Source organism: Gracilinanus agilis, chromosome 1 (assembly GCF_016433145.1).
Source record: "Gracilinanus agilis isolate LMUSP501 chromosome 1, AgileGrace, whole genome shotgun sequence".
Taxonomy (NCBI): Eukaryota; Metazoa; Chordata; class Mammalia; order Didelphimorphia; family Didelphidae; genus Gracilinanus; species Gracilinanus agilis.
In genome coordinates, this window is record NC_058130.1 from 710,178,554 (window position 1) to 710,196,044 (window position 17,491).

Here is a 17,491-nt window from a genome sequence, read left to right on the forward strand (position 1 = left end):
AACCTCTAGACTTGCATTATCCACTGTCTAGCAGACATTTCAAACTATGGGTCCAATTGACACTTTAAACTCAGCATATCCAAAACCAAACTCCATTATTTTTCCTCCAAAGCCCTACCCCCCTTCCAAACTTCCCTATTACTATTGAAGGTACCACACTCTTCCCAGTCATCCAGACTCACAACCTAAGTGTCATCCCTGACTCCTCTCTCCCTATATCTCACTATATTCAATCAGTTGCCAAGTCCTATCAATTTTACATTTGCAGCATCTCTATTCTGACATAGCTACCATCCTGGTGCAATACTTAATCACCTCCTGCCTGAACTATTACAATAGCCTGCTGGTTGGTCTCTCTGATTTAAGTCTTTCCCATTCCAGAATACTCTCCACTCATCTGTTAAACTGATCTTCCTAGAGCAAATATCTGACCATTTCAGTCACTTCCTATTCAATAAACTTCAGTGGATTCCTCATTATCTCTAGAATCAAATATAAAATCCTCTGTTTGGCATTCAAAGTCCTTCACAATCTGGCCCCTTCTGTCATTTCAGTTTTCTTACTCCTTGTTCCCCTCTATGGACTTTGCAAAGCATTGACACTGGTTTGCAAACCAGCAGGTTCTTCCTCACAGAAGATATTTCTTCTCATCTCCAGGCATTCTCTCTGGCTGTCCCCAATTCCTGGAATTCCTTCCCTCCTCATCTCTTCTTCCTGGCTTCCCTGGCTTTCTTCAAATCTCAGCTGAATCTACAAAAAAGCTTTCTTGATGCCTCTTGATTCCCTGTCTCTCCTATTGATTTTCTCCAAGTTATAGTTATTTGCACATTGTCTCCTCCATTAGACTGAGCTCCTTGAAAGTAGGAACTGTCTTTGGCCTTTTTGTAGATCCCCAGCACTTCACATAGAGCCACGTATGTAACAGATGCTCAGTTGACTAAAAAAATCTGATGGCCTTGTCTCAATGCTCACCCTTTTTGATCTCTTAACAGCATTGGACATTGTTGACCACCCCCTCATCCTAAATATTCTCACCTCTCTAGACACTGCTAGACATTGTTCCAGACATTCAAGACATTGCTCTCTCTTGGGTCTCCTTCTAACTGTATGACCATTGATTTTCAATCTCCCTTCCTGGCTTATTATGCAGGTTATACTCACTAACTCTGTTTTGGATCCTCTTCTCTCTTCTCTCTTCTCTTCTCTCTCTCTCTCTCTCTCTCTCTCTCTTTAAACCTTTATCTTCTGCCTTAGAATAAATACTAACTATTTGTTCCAAGGCAGAAAAGGGAAGAGTTTAGCAAAATTAATAAAATATTTTTAAAATAGAAAATTTATTTAGTATTCCACACCCATGATCTTCTTCTTCTACAAAGAAGCAGGTGAAAGTATAGTTTCATATTTCTTGTGTAAAGCTAAGCTTGGTCATTTTAATGTGGAAACTTTCATTTTCAATTTTTCTTGTTATTTCTAGCCTTCCAATTGCGTTATTGTCATCCTTGAGTACATAGTTTTCCTGGTTCTGTTTATTTCACTTTGCATCAGTTCATATAATTTTTTCCAGGACTTTTCTATATTCATTGTATTCATCCTTTCTTACAGTCTAGTAATATGCCATTATATTAGTGCACCACAATTGGTTTAAATGATTCCCCAAATAATGAGCATCTATTTTGTTTCAAGTTCTTTAATAATCACCAAAAAAGTACTGCTGTAACTTGGTGCTTATAGGGCTTTTCTTGTTATCCTGACCTCTTTGAAGTTTAATTCTAGCTATGGAATCTCTAAGTCAAAGGGTAAAGATATTATAGCAACTCTCATTCATAATCCCAAGTTGTTATACAGATTGGTTGAATTAATTCACAGCTTTTATTACATTAAAAGGTGCTTATTTCCCCCACAACATTTCCCAAATCAACTCTTCCCATTTTGTGTCATCTTTATCAATTTTCTGGATGTAATATGAAATCTCAGGGTTGTTTTGCATTTCCTTTATTTTAAGTGAGTTAGACTATTCTCTTATATAGATATTAATAATTTCTAATTCTTTTGAGAATTGCTTGCTTGGATCTCACCACTATTTGTCTATTGGGAAATAGCTTTTGATCTTATGTATTTGTTAGTTGTCTATATATATTTTGGATAACATAACTTTATCAGAGATGTTTGATCCAAGGTTTTGGTCCCCCCCCCCAGTTTCCTTATCCTACTTGTATTAATTTCCTTTATGCAAAAGTTTTTTTAGCTGCATGTAATATAAACTATTGGATTTTTTGAAATTATCTCTTATCCTTCCTTTGTTTGAGGATTCACTCCTCATAGCTGTGAGCAGTATACAATCTGCTTAATTTGTAATTTTTATGACAAAAATCTTAATATTCAAGATACACATTCATTTGACATTTATATTCATTTATTGGGGAATGGCTGAACAAATTGTGGTATCTGATGGTGATGCAATAATCTTGTGCTGAAAGGAATGAAGAACTGGAGGAATTCCATGTGAACTGGAATGACCTCCAGAAACTGATGCAGAGTGAAAAGAGCAGAACCAGGAAAATATTATACAAAGAGACCAATACACTGTGGCACAGTCAAATATAATGGACTTCTCTACTAGTAGCAATGTAATGATCCAGGATAACTGAGGAACTTATGAGAAAGAATGATATCCACATCCAGAGAAAGAACTGTGAGAGTAGAAATGCAGAAGAAAAACATATGATTGATCATGTGGTTCAATGGGTAAATGATTGGGAATTTTGACTTTAAATGATCATTCTGTTGTAAATATTAATAACATGGAAATGTGTTTTGAACAATGATACCTGTAAAACCCAGTGGAATTGCTCATCAGCTCAAGGGGTGAAGGGAAGAGGGGAGGGAAAGAACCTGAATCATGTAACCATGGAAAAATATTAATTAATTAAAAATAAATTTATATTCATATGTGGCTTAAGATATTTGTATAGATCTAATTTCTATCAGACTGTATGTTTGGACATTTAGTGAACACTGAGTTATTGAGTTCAACTATTTCTGATTCTGCCTTGTCTATCCAGTTTCAATGACTTGTTTTTCAATTTTTCATTTTAATTTACTTTTCCCTCACTTGCATGTAAAAACAATTTCCAGCATTTTACTAAGAATTCTGTCTCTCCCTCCCTCTCCCCTAGTCCTAGATGGTAAACAATCTCATGTAGATTTTACATGTGCAATAATGTAAAAGGTTTTTCCATATTACTTCTTTTGTGGAAAGAAACTTAAAAAAAATTAAGAAAGTGAAAAAAGTTTGCTTTGGTCTGGATTCAGATTCCATCAGTTCTTTTTTCTGTAAGCAGATGACACTTTTTATCACAAGTCCTCTGGGATTATTTTGGATCATTGTATTGCTGAGAATAGCTAAATTATTCACAGTTGTTCATTATACAGTATTTTTGTCACTATGTATAATGTTCTCCTCATTCTGCTTATTTCACTCTGTCTCAGTTTTTCCAGGTTTTTCTGAGCTCCTCCTGCTCATCATTTCTTATAGCATAAGAGTATTCCATTACAATCATATACTATAATTGACTTGGCTATTCCCCAATTGATAGGTATCCAATTCTTTGCCTCCACCAAAAAAAAAAAAAAGCTGTTTTAAATAATTTTGTATGTATAGGTTCTACCTCTCTTTGTTTTTATCTCTTTGGGGTAAAAACCTAGTAATGGTATTTCTGGGTCAAAGGGTATGTACTGCTTTATAGCCTTTTGGACATATGTCCAAATTGCTCTCCAGGATGATTGAATCAATACACAACTCCATCAACAGTGCATTAGTGTCTCAATTTTCTCACATCCCCTCCAACTTTGTCATTTTCTGTTTCTGTCATAGTAACCAATCTGATAGGTGTGGGGTGGTACTGCAGAGTTGTTTTAATTTGCGTTTTTCTAATTAATAGTGACTTGGGAAAAATTTTTGTATTACTATAGAGAGATTTAATTACTTTCTCTGAGAACTGTCTGTTATATTCTGTTATATTCTTTAACTATTTATCAATTAGGAAATGACTTGTATTTTTTATACATTTGACTCAGTTCTTTATGTATTTGAGTAATGAGGCCTTTATTAGGGAGACTTGTAAAAAATGTTTGTACCATTATGATTACTGAATTTTACTCTCCATCTTATTTCCCCTTGTTTAGTTTCTGACTACTACATCCCCCCATTTGCCCTCTTTTCTATGAGCCCCACCCCTTTATCATCCCCTTCTCATACTTTCCTGGTAAGATAGATTTCTATACATAAATGAGCATGTATGTTTTTCTCTCCTTGAGCCAATTCTGATGAGATTAAGGTTCATGTATTTTTCTCTCCCCCTTCTGCCTTCTTCCCCTCCACTGTGAAAACTCTTTCATTACTCTTTTATGTGAGATAATTTACCCCCTTCTGTATTTTCCTTTCCCCTTTCCCAATGCATTCTTCTTTCTCATTCTTTTCTTTTCTTTTTAAAACCCTTAACTTCTGTGTATTGGCTCCTTCGTGGAAGAGTGGTAAGGGTGGGCAATGGGGGTCAAGTGACTTGCCCAGGGTCACACAGCTGAGAAGTGTCTGAGGCCAGATTTGAACCTAGGACCTCCAGTCTCTAGGCCTGACTCTCAATACACTGAGCTACCCAGCTGCCCCCTTTCTCATTCTTTAATTTTAGTTTTTTTAGATATCATCCCATCATTTTCAACTCACACCCTTGTCCTCTGGCTATGTATATTCTTTCTAACTACCCTAATGAGGATAAAGTTCTTAGGAGTTACAAGAATCATCTTTCCTTGCAGACATATAAACAGTTTAACCTTATTGAATATCTTTTGCTTTCTCTTTTTATGATTCCTTTGAATCTTTTTTTTTTTTTCAGAATCAAATTTTCTATTCAACTCTGGTCTTTTCTTCAGGAATGTTTGAAATTCCTTTATTTCATTGAAGGCTCATTTTTTCCCCTGAAGGATTACACTCAGTTTTTCTGGGTAAGTGATTCTTGGTTGAAGTCCTAACTTTTTTCCCTTCTGGAATATGATATTCCAGGCCCTCTGAAGCTTTAATAAAGAAGCTGCTAAATCTTGTGTTATTCTGACTGTAGCTCCACAAAATTTGAATTGTTTCTTTTTGGTGGCTTGCAATAAATATTTCTCCTTGACCCAAGAGTTCTGGAATTTGGCTATAATATTCCTGGAGTTATCATTTTGTGATCTTTTTCAGGAGGTGATTAGTGGATTCTTTCAAAATCTATTTTACCCTCTGGTTCTATAATACCAGGGCAGTTTTCCTTGATAATTTATTGAAAGATGATGTTTAAGTTCTTTTCTTTTTTTATCATGGTTTTCTAATAATTCTTAGATGATCCCTCCTCGATTTATTTTTCAAGTCAGTTGTTTTTCCAATGAGATATTTCATATTTTCTTCTATTTTTTTTTTCATTCTTTTGGCTTTCTTAAAATCTCATGGAATCATTAGCTTTCACTTGCCCAGTTCTCATTTTTAAGGCATGATTTTCTTCGTATCTCCTTTTCCATTTGGCCAATGCTACTTTGTAAAGAGTTCTTTTCATCAGTGAATTTTTTTACCTCTTTTTCCATATGGTCAATTCCATCTCTTAAGAAGTTCTTCTCTTCAGTACATTTTTGTATATATTTTTCCATTTGGCCAATGCTGTTTTTTTAAGGAGTTACTCTATTCAGTGGATATTTGTGAGATTCTTTTACCAGTTGGCCTATTCTGTTTCTTAAGGTATTAATTTCTTCAGTATTTTTTGTGCCTCCTTTACCAAACTTTTGACTTTTTTTTCATTATTTTCCTGTATCACTCTCATTTCTTTCCCCAATTTTTCTGCTCTCTCTCTTATTTGGTTCTTAAAATTCTTTTTTAACTCCTTCATTAATTATTTTTGGACTTGAGAGCAATTCTTATTTTCTTGGAGGCTTTAGATGTTATCTTCTTCTGAGTTTGTGTTTTGGTTTTCTCTGTCACCAAAATAACTTTGTTGGATTTCTTTTTTTGTTTGCTCATTTTCCAGCCTTTTTCTTTTCTTTCACTGTTAAAGTTGGACTTTGTAACTGGGTGAAGGAAGCACTGTTTCAGGCTTCAGGTTCTTTGTGCAGCTACCTTCAGAGCTAGCTCTGGGGATCTATCTTCTTTCTTTTAAGTTCTTTTAAGGTATGATGTAAGGAGAGATGTGTTTAAATACCCTCCCGGCTTATGCTCTGGACTATGAGTAACCACAAGCATTCTTTCCACTTTGAAACTGTGATCAGGATCTTTTGATTTCCCTCATCCTGAGACTACAGCCCAGTATTACTATCTGGATCTGGGTTTGGGCAATGCAACAAGAGTCTTGCACCCAGAGCTAACAAAAGGATCCCTGTAATCTCCTTCTGAGCAGTTGTCCTATCCCCTACCCCTTACTGTTTGTGGCTGAGTTTGTGGCTGAGAACTCTCAAAGTCTGTGCTACTGCTTCAGCTGCCCCCCAAGGCCTGTTGTCTGCTTTGGCTTGCTGCATTGCCCTCAACTTCCACCCTGGTGCACTAGATCTTTTGTACTGGTCTTCTAAGTTGTTTTGGGCTGAAAAATTATTTCACCCCATATTTTTGTGGATTATGCTTCTCTATAATTCATTTTGAGGCATTATATCCTAGTTTTCTTGGAAGGTAATTTGGAAGAAATCAAATGGATCTATGTACCTTCTCTGCCATCTTGGTCCTCCTGTTTTTCAATTTAAAAAAAGTATTAAGTGGTTTTGATGATTCCTAAAATGAATTTATGATCTCATTGATTTTGGAGTTTCCTCATAATATGCAAATTGAAACTCTGCTATGCGTACCCATCCCATGTGATGCTTGTTCATATCCTCCCAAAAGTACGACATGGGGGTCCACCCAACAACCTTTCCTTAATTTCTTCTGATATTGTAACACTACCAGTAGACAACTCTGGCCATTCACCTATCACCCCTTACTTTTACCACACAATCAACCCATCTTCTCTCTCAGACATACAATTTTTTAATGACCTCTTTTATTCCTTTTCTTCTTTGGAGTTTCTCAATGGTTATATGTTGCGTCCTGCTCACACTCATCGTGCATCTTCTCATTGCCCTCTGAGTGATACGTAACTTTAGTTCTTCAAAGGTAATGCTATTCCAGGTCTCACTGTGATATAGCAATATTGAAAATTTTTTTCATTAAAAAGATGGGGCTTTGCTATTAGAGGAAGCTTCAGAACAGTAAAAGTACTCTATAATTTCTGGGAAACAGTCTAGCTTGTTTTCCTCCTTCTTTTCAATTCTAAGCTCAGCTCACTGTCCATCTGTATTATATATCTCAGATATACTTATTGTTAGATGAACTCTATAGTGTGTTCATTCAGATACATGTCGAAATCTAGACAATAGACATTCTTTATCCATTTGATCTTTCTTGTGTGAATGAACAGGCCAAATTACTGTAAGTGATTATAAATCTCTTCCAGGAAGTTCTACAGTGGCTCAGGAATTGAGGCAACCAATAATCTCAAGGACCTCACAATCCCTTTCTGACCTGGTCATTACACTGAATCTACCCCATCACAGTGACAAAGACTTTTGATGAGCATTCATCTCCTTGTTTTATGCTTCACCTAATTTTTTTAATCAAAGGAACATTGAACAGGGTTATTCCTATTGTTATATTTTCCAAAGAATTTTAAATTATGCTAATATATGGATGGGATACATACAGCTTTAAGAAAGAGCCTATAAGATGGCATTTGTTCTACTGAGAAAAAAGCTTTTTCATAATTAACAATAAGTGCAATGTGCTTATATCATATAGTCAGTTGTGAAATGAAGATGTGACCCATTATTGGATATTGTTTCTTTAAATAGATTTTAAATAGAATTTAAATCTTTAAAGCCTGATTGTTTCATATAAATACCTTAATTGAGGACATCCTTGATATATATACACATGACCCCCATAGAGATTTTGTATAGATGAGAAAATATACATAGATTGAGAATTGTTGATGCCTTCTTGTTCAACTCTTTTTGCATCAGTTAAGTCTTTGATATCTTCTTCTTCCTTTAGGAGACATCTAGGTAGCAAGTTCAGCAGATAGAACACTGGGTCTAGAATCAGAAAGAACCAAATTCAAATTCAGCTTCAGACACTTATTAGCAGTAGGACCCTAGGTAAATCATCTAACTCTTGCCTTAATTTCCTCAACTGTAAAATGGGATAATAATAGCACCTAGCTAACAGGGTAGTTGTGAGGATAAAATATTTGTAAAGTGGTTGGCATTGTCCCCCTCTTCCCCAAAAAAAGATTCTTAGCAGAAAGACTAGCACAGAATAACTGCATAATATAATATAATATAATATAATATAATATAATATAATATAATATAATATAATATAATATAATATAATATAATATAATATAAATGCTTGTTTCCTTCTTTCCTTCTTTTAGATATCTTGTAAATTGTTCCCTCAGTGCCCTTGCAATTGTATTGCATCCAATATGGCTCTCTTGTGTATATACTTGACCCAGTGTGGCTGCTTTGCCTATTTTTATTCTCTTTGGTGCCATCCCTTCTTCCTCTGAAGGTGCCTCAAGAATGTGATTATAATAGAGTCTGAGTATAGTGGTTCCAATATCCTTGATATTATAATCATTTTTGCTCATCTCTCCTGTTTTTCTTCTGTTTGTGGTCCTTTTCCCCCCTCTTCATCCTTGAATGCTCCTATGGTGACTATGCTTAGTTGAATATTTTGCCAAAATTTCTTTAGACTGATTTATACCCTTCGCTACTTCTCTCAACTTTGTCATACAATATTATTTATAATTGTCTATTATGCTTCTTTGTAAGATTTGATAGTAGGTAAAATAATCTCTCATTTGATCCTTGCAATAACTTTTTACAGAAGGGAAAACTCAAGAATGACTAACCTAGAGTCGCACAGCTAGTAACTGTCTTAGGCAGGATGTGAATTTTGGTCTTCCTAATTCCAAATCCATCTCTCAATCCACAGAGCTACTACCTTCATTTTTTTTAAACCCTTTCTGTCTTAGAATCAATACTGTATATTGGTTCTAAGGCAGAAGAGCCATAAGAGCTAGGCAATGGGAGTTAGGTGGCTTGCCCAGGGTTACACAGCTAGGAAGTGTCTGAGGTCAAATTTGAACCCAGGACTCCTGTCTCTAGGCCTGGTTCTCAATATACTGAGCCACCCAGATGCCCCCTACGTACCTTCTTATTTTCTAAACTAGTACTGCCTTTGGCAGCCTTCTTTCTCCATTTGGCAGGTAATTCAAATGTTTTCTGAGTAAGACACTTAGTGGGCCATTTTCATCTCTTTCCTATAGCAATTAATTTACATTGACAACTTCTACATGAAATTATAGTTGGTATCAATATAATTTCTGTTGTCCATTTCCCACTTTCTACTTTCAATAGATCATTTAAATAAACCAATGTTAAGACTTTTAAATTGTACACTATACATTTTCTTTATTATTATTCTTTCTAGTTACTATAAATTCTGGTCAAAGGTTTAAATCATAGAGGGCTGACTCAGGGATTACTGGCATGTGCATAAATCTTTTTCTATCTGTTAAAAAGCAGTCGGTTTTATTAATAACTATGTGATATTATTTGGTATTCTCCATGTCCAGCACTTACCAATTCTATTTTTTAAGTAAAATATTAATGATATAGCCATGAAGGGTCTGTATGATCTACAAATTCTTGGTCTCTCATTACAAACCATCCTTTGCCATATATTTCTTCCCACCTTTGCATTAAAGTCAACAAGTATCCGAGCATATGTTGTTTGATTTGGAGAGTCTTATGAAGTTTTTCTTTTACTCTAGTAATTTCTATTACTAATTAGTCCTCAGCAACTACTCTATCCATTCCTTTATTTACCTTATCTAAGGAATACCTATGAGCCATCTTCCATTTAGCTACAACTTTCTTCAGGTTTAATTTATAGTAGTACTGTTAAGATTGATATGATTAAGCTACTCCAGCAATGTCTACTTAGTGATCTCTGAATAAGGATCTTACAGTGCCAACAGTCTAATTAAAGTTTATTAATGGTCTAAAAACAGTGTAATTCTTAGTTCTTTCTGCCCCATTTCCCAGAAGTAGAAAGGGGCCCAATAGGATTGAAGTCCATTTTTTATTTTTTCCAGTTATATAGGTTGCCATGGCCAGAAAGATTTTATCACCACATGGCTAAACCTTTCCTTGATTTGCGATACTAGTCCCCAGAAGACAAAATTCACTGTTAGAGCTTGTATTCTGCTGAGAACCTAAGGTCACTGCCACAATGAAACAATGGAATTGGATTTTCATAGAGACTTTTAATGAATGATTATTGTTTTATAATTTGAGATAATAATATGAGGAAGTGCTATTCCCCTACCTCTGTCACCCCTACCTTTAAATTTTTTCCCCTCAATATTCTAAATCTTTTGTTACTCCAGAGGTTTGATTACTATGGCACTAAATCTGTCTATTAATTTCAGTAGTACTGTCATTTCTTATATATAAGCTTGGTCCATCCAGGAGCACTGAATTTCTGTTCAGTTATTTAAATTATTCTTTATTTAAGCATATCATTTTATAATTTTATCTATATGGGTATTCAGTGTTTTTTGGTAATCTGACTCTGAGATATTGTCTTCATTTTGTGCTTAATTGTTTGGGGTTTTTTAGGAATTAATACATTTAATTTAGTTAACATGTTACTATTTAGTACTTTGTTGTTTTGAAATTATTTTGCTTTTAGTAGTTACAAACACAAATGTTTAAGAGATATTACTAGGGGCAGCTAGGTAGCTCAGTGGATTGAGAGCCAGGCCTAGAGATGGGAGGTCCTAGGTTCAAATCTGGCCTCAAACACTTCCTAGCTGTGTGACCCTGGGCAAGTCACTTGACCCCCATTGCCTAGCCTTTACCACTCTTCTGCCTTGAAACCAATACATAGTATTGATTCTAAGGCAGAAAGTAAAGGTTAAAAAAAGAGAGAGAGAGATTATTGAATTGAGTATACATTGTTTAAATGCAGAGTTAAAATATTTATAATGCTATTTTAATAGTTACATTTCTTTTCATTTATTTATTATTTATTTACCAATTACATGTAATAAATTTCCACACAAGTTTTCCTAAGTTATATTATTGAACTTATCTCCCTCCCTGCCTTCCCTTTGCCATCTTGGTGCTGGCAGGTGATTCGATCTGAGTTACCCATGTATTATCGTGCAAAACATTTTCCCATATTGTTCATTTTTGTTAATGAGTAATCTTATAAAACCTAAACTCCAAAACATAAAACCCAATTTGTGTTTATTTAAATGGGTTTTCCTTTTTATTATTTTCTCCTGATTTTTTTTTATCATTAAGTAGAATTGCTATTGATTTTTACAAGTTTATTTCATAGGTTGCACCTTTACTAAAGCTATTTTTATTGTAAAAATTTGTAAATTTATTATATTGTGTTATATGTTAATATACTATCATGTTGTAAATATACTATGTATTGTATGTAAATATGTAAAACTACAATATACTATTATATTATTAAAAATATACATTTTATTAGCCTCTTATACTTTGGCTTTGTTCAACAAGCAGAACAAACCTTCTAGATATCCCGGACAGTGGGATTTAGAGCAGAACTGGAGGGGTCCAGAATGGCGGCTGCTGCTGGCCATATAGAATGCATCCAATCAAATGTTGGTAGGAAGATAAAGGTGGTTTTATCGATCTAAAAGGTAAATTCTAGCTTTCTCTCCGGGAGGGGGAGGTGAGGGTGGGGAACAGCTTTCCTGAATTCTCTTCACTATGCTGCTCCTGGAGTCTCTCCAAGTCCAATGCTGGCATTTTCTGTTCTTCCTTGAACTTCATGGTCTCTTGTGGAGCTCCTAGTTGTTAAAAATGATTTTCCCTTCCTTCTGGTGGGGTTCAAGAAGTCCTCGGCTCCCCATGGTGAAGCCACCAGCTGATCTGAGAATACCATTTGGGTCACTGACAGGAAGATGGGAGGTCCAATGTCCCATAGACCCTTTTCAAGCTGGGAAATCATCCTCTAGTGAGAATTATGTGAAGGAACTTGCCAACAATCAAGCCAACATATCTCTTACCTCCCTAGCTGGTCTTCCTCCTGGATGGACTGGGAAGCTCACTTCCAGTTTCTGGTGTTCTTTTATAAACTGTTTCATTAATTCAAATTAATATGTCTCAAACTGGAAAAGTACAAAACTCATTTTCTTTCTCCCTAAAACTACTCTTTAGAATTATCCTATTTCTTTTGAGGCACAGGCATTCTGCCAATTACCCAGGTTCAAAATCTGAGAGTCATCTAACGTTCTTCATTCTCCCTCAATCCAGAACAAAAATGTAAGAGTTCAGGCTAGATAATGGAAGTACAAAGATAAAAGGGAAATGGTCCTTGCCCTCAAGCCTGTTTTCAAAACATGTTCATATAAAGGTAAGAGAAATATATGCAAAATAAGTTTGAAGTCTTTTTTTTTTTTTTTTTTTTTTTTTTTTTTGGTGAGGGAGGCAGTAGCATCTGTGGGAGTCAATCAAACGTCTTCATGCAGAGAGTGGCATTCCCAAACTCACTCCCTGCAAAAAGCTTTTCCATACTTTTCCTGCTTCTTTCTCTTAGGGGAAAGAATTTTGCTTCTTGCTGAGAAAATAATAAGCCATTCACTATGAATTCTCTCCTCGATATTCCCTCCTCATCTCACAATCCTTTGATGTCGCTGTCCATTTTCATTTCATTTCGCTTAACTTTTGACAATGAGTTGGCTCTTCTCTTTGGAGACCAAACCTTTTCCAGATATGAGAGATAGCTAGTACAAAGGGTCTAAGTGTGAAAGGACTAATGATTAATAAGGCTAGAAAGATAATATAGAGGTAGGTTGTAAACAGCTTTAAATTCCAAACAGGGGAGTTTCTATTTGATCCAACAAGTAATAAGAAATATCTTGAATTTACTGGATATGGAATGGCAGGGTCAGACCCCCCACTTGATAAATGGCAGCCATTTAGAGGAGAGATAGGAGGGGGTGGGAATAGAGAACTGAGGCAGGGAGATATATACATAGCTTCTAGGAGGCTATTATAATAGTCTAGCAAAGAGAGGATTAGGGTCCACTAGGGTGGTGGCCATGTGAGTAGAAAAAAGGGGATGAATGCTAGCAAAATCAACAAGATTTACCAACTGATTAGATATGAGAAGCTTCATACTTCACTCAGAAAATCACTGATGAAGCTCTTTCTTCTCCCCTTCTCATTTCATAATTCCCTGACGTCATCCTTCATTCTCTCCTCCTTTCCCCTAGCCTATGACATCAAGGTGGCCTTTCTCCTTGCCAAGGTCAAGTCCTTGATGCCACCTCTTTCCATCTGCTCCAGCAGATTGCAACCTCAGTCACCACTCCCCATTTTAAAAAATATTCAAACTCTCCCTATCCAATAACTCCTCCCCTACTCCTTCAAGCAAGCCTAATTCTCTCCCACCCTTAAAAAACCCTCAAGAAACTATTATCCCCACCTCTCTTTCTCAGCCAGACTCCCGGTGGTAGTGGGGGAAGTGTCGAGAAACTGTCTATGTTCACTGACTTCATTTGCTTTCCCCTCAACCCTTTGTAATCTGGCTTCCTACCCCATCACTTCACTGAAACTTCTCCCATCTAAGTTACCAGTGATCTCTTTTTGTCATGTCTAATGGTCTCTTTTCTGTCCTTTTCGGTCTTTCTGCTGCATTTGACACTGTCGACCATCCTTTTCCCTTGATATTCTCTTCATCTTTCAGCCTTTTGTGGCGCTGCTGTTTCTTGGTTCTCTGGCTGACTACCAGCTCCTGGTCTCCTTTACTAGATCATTATTCATAGCATTTTCCCTGTGGGTATTTGCCAAGGCTGTCCTAAATCCTTCTTTCTTTACTCTTTCACTTGGTGACCTCATCAGCTTCCATGAGGTTAATTATCATCTCTACGCAGATGACTTCTAGACCCATATCTCTAGCCCCTGTATCTTCTCCAGATATCCAATCTGATCCTCAACTATCTAATGGACATTTCAAACCAAAGGTCCTCTAGGCATCTCAAGCAGAACCTGTTGAAAAGAGAACTCATTCTTTCTCCCCAAACCCACTCTTCTTCATTTCCCTATTTGTAAGACATCACCATCCTCCCTGTCACCCAATCTTGAAACCCCGCAACTGTGCAGTGAGTCATCTTCAATGTCTCTCTCCTTCACCCCACATATTCAGTTAGTTGCTAAGATTCACCGTTTCTAGCTCCACAACATCTCTTACACCTATCCCCTTCTCTCTGTTCACACCCAGTTACCAGCCTACTTCAGGTCCACATCACTTCTCACTTAGATTATTTCAGTGGTCTCTAAATTGGTCTCTCTTCCTCAGGCATCTCCTCACTTCAAATGTCCCACTATTGACAAAGTGATTTTCCTTAAGTGAAGATCTGACATCATCATTCCCCTGTTCAATAAACCTCGAAGCTCCTATTTCCTCTAGAATCATATATAAACTCCAATTAGCTTTTAAAGCCCTTTTCAACCTATCCCCAACCTATTTTTCTTTCCTTGTATATATACATTTTTTTTCTTGTTCTCTGAAACCCCATACCTTCTGTTTTAGAATTGATACTAGGTATTGGTTCCAAGGCAGAAGATCAGTAAGAGTTAGGGTTTATGTGAATTGCCCAGGGTCACACTGCTAATGAGTGTCTGGGGTCAAATTTGAACCCAGAACCTCCCATCTCCTGACCAGGCTCTCTATCTACCGAGTCATCTAGCTGCCCTTCCAGTTTCTTTCTTATGTGTTGCTCTCCCTCTTGCATCCAGCCCTGCAGCCAAACTGGCCTTCTCTCTGTTCCTTACCTAATGCTATCTCACATTTCCTTGCCCTTGCAATCCTGTTTGGTAGGCTCTTCCCTCCGTATTTCTTCCTCAAGAAGCCTCTCAAGCATCAACTTCTGCATAAAGCCTTTCCTGATTGCTGTAATAGCTCCAGTCCTCCATCTCAGTCTACTTTGTATTTACTTTGTATTTATCTTGATTATCTTGATTCTTTTTATATTCTCTGTGTACTTGTCTCCTTTGTTAGAAGGAGTTACATTCTTGTTACAATAAGTTACATTGTTAGTATTTTTCATTTTTTATCAATTGATGAATTGTTTCATTCATTGCATTTTTTTCTTCATTTAAAAGATTCTGATGCAAGGGTGGTGTCAAAACTACTCTGTCTCACTTTAGCCTGATCCTTGACTAATAAAAATATGCCTTAGACCAAGTTCAAGATGTCTTTGAATGCCATTAGACGAAATGAAATCATGCCAGAAATCTGTTTCAAATGGCTGTGGTATTTCACTGAGTCCTCTGTACCCTGCATAAAAAGCATCATGTTAGCTAGGATGGAAGGATTTTCCAGAAATTGGGATATGTGACTTTCTAGTATGTTTCTGAGAAGGAACTGCCTCAGGGGAGAGGAAAAGTCCTTCATTTTTGGCCTGGACTAGGTCACCTCCCTTCTGCTTCCTGTTCTGATGGGTCCAGAGGATCTGGCATTCTGATCTTCCTATCAGTAACCCTAAGGAAGTTCTTGGATCACTGGCAGAAGTGTCTTAGTGGCCCAGTGGATAGTATTGAGCCTGGAGTCAAAAAGAACTGGGTTCAAATTTTGCCTCCAATACTTCCTAGATGTGGGACCCTGGACAAAACACTTACCTTTCTCAGCTTCGACTTTCTCATCTATAAAACAGTGTTAATAAACCACACCTACCTCATGGGGTTGTTGTGGTAACCAAGCAAAACAACATATATAAAGCACTCTGAAAACAAAGAACTACGTAAATACTAGCTATTATGATGATGTACCTACAGGAGAGTGTGCCAGAGACTTTACCATGTTACTAAAGAACCTCTTTCCTTTATATATATATATATATATATAATGCTTTTCTTTCTTTTTTTTATTTAAACCCTTACTTTCTATTTCAGAATTAATACTGGGGATAGTTCCAAGGCAGAAGAACAGTAAGTGATTTGCTCTGGCTCACACAGGGAGGACATGTCTGAGGACAGTTTTGAACCTAGGACCTCCCCTCTCTAGGCCTGGCTCTCTATCTCTATCACCTAACTACCCCAATAAATCTTTCTATAAAGCTACTTAAGGATGGCTGACTCAGTTGGTTCTTAATTGATAATCTTCAGTGGATGGTTTGGAGAGATAAGGAAACAAACCTATAAACTACCCTAGAACCCTGAAGGAGAGATAAAGCCCAGATCTGCACACCTGATTCATTAGTAGGATTATATGGACTACAAACCACTTAACAAAAATCAACTAAAATGAGTACTTCTAGATATATGGTAGAAGAGGTTTGGCCATGAAATTGTAAATCTCTGTTAGGTATAGTTAACTTGCTTCTTCTTTTTAAGTATAAAAAAAGTTAAACAGGTTTCTTTCAAAACTGTCTTCCTTTTCCATGGTGGCTTCTAGCCTTCTTTTCTAAATATATTTTTAAAAATGTTTCAATGAACCCCTCTTTTCTTTCTTGCATCCCTATCTCTAGTTCCTTTCTACCTCTCCACTCCCTTTCTCCCCCAATTGAAAAAAAAAGAGAGAAAAATTGAATTTTGTAATAAATATGCATAGTCAAGAAAAACAAATTCCCACATTCGCTATGTCTGGAAATGTATGACTCATATTGCAATTTAAATCCATCAACTTTTCGTTAAAAAGTAAATAGCATTCTTCATCATTGGCTTTCTGGAACTGTAGTTAGTAATTGCATTTTTTAAGGCAGTCAGGATTAAATGACTTGCCCAGGGTCACCCAGCTAGGACATGTCTGAGGCTAGATCCTCCTGACTCTAATCCTGGTGCTTTATCCACTGTGCCACCTAGCTGCCCCATGTTAGTCATTGAATTGATCAGAGTTCTTAATTTAAAGTTGTTTGTCTTTACAACATTGTCATTTTATAAACTGTCCTGGTTCTGCTCACTTCACTATGTATCAGTTCATTCAAGTCTTCCTAGGACCTTCTTTTTTTATCGTATAATATCATTGTACCTATCATTTCTTATATAGTACAATAATATTCTGTTACATTCATATACCATAATTCAAGTACCCTTTTAACTTCTAGTTCTCTTTTACAAAGTTGTTATTACTATTAAAAAACAAACAAACCCCTACCTTCTGTCTTAGAATCAATACTGTGTATTGGTTCCAGGGCAGAAGAGCATTAGGGGTGAGGCTATGGGGGCTAAGAGATTTGCCTAAGGCTACACAGCTAGGAGGTATCTGAGGCCACATTTAAACCCATGATCTCCCCTCTCTAGGCCTGGCTTTCAAATCACTGAGCCACTAGCTGTTCCCTTTACTATTGTTGTGCATGACTCCTTTTCCTCTTTCTTTGACTTCTTTGGGATA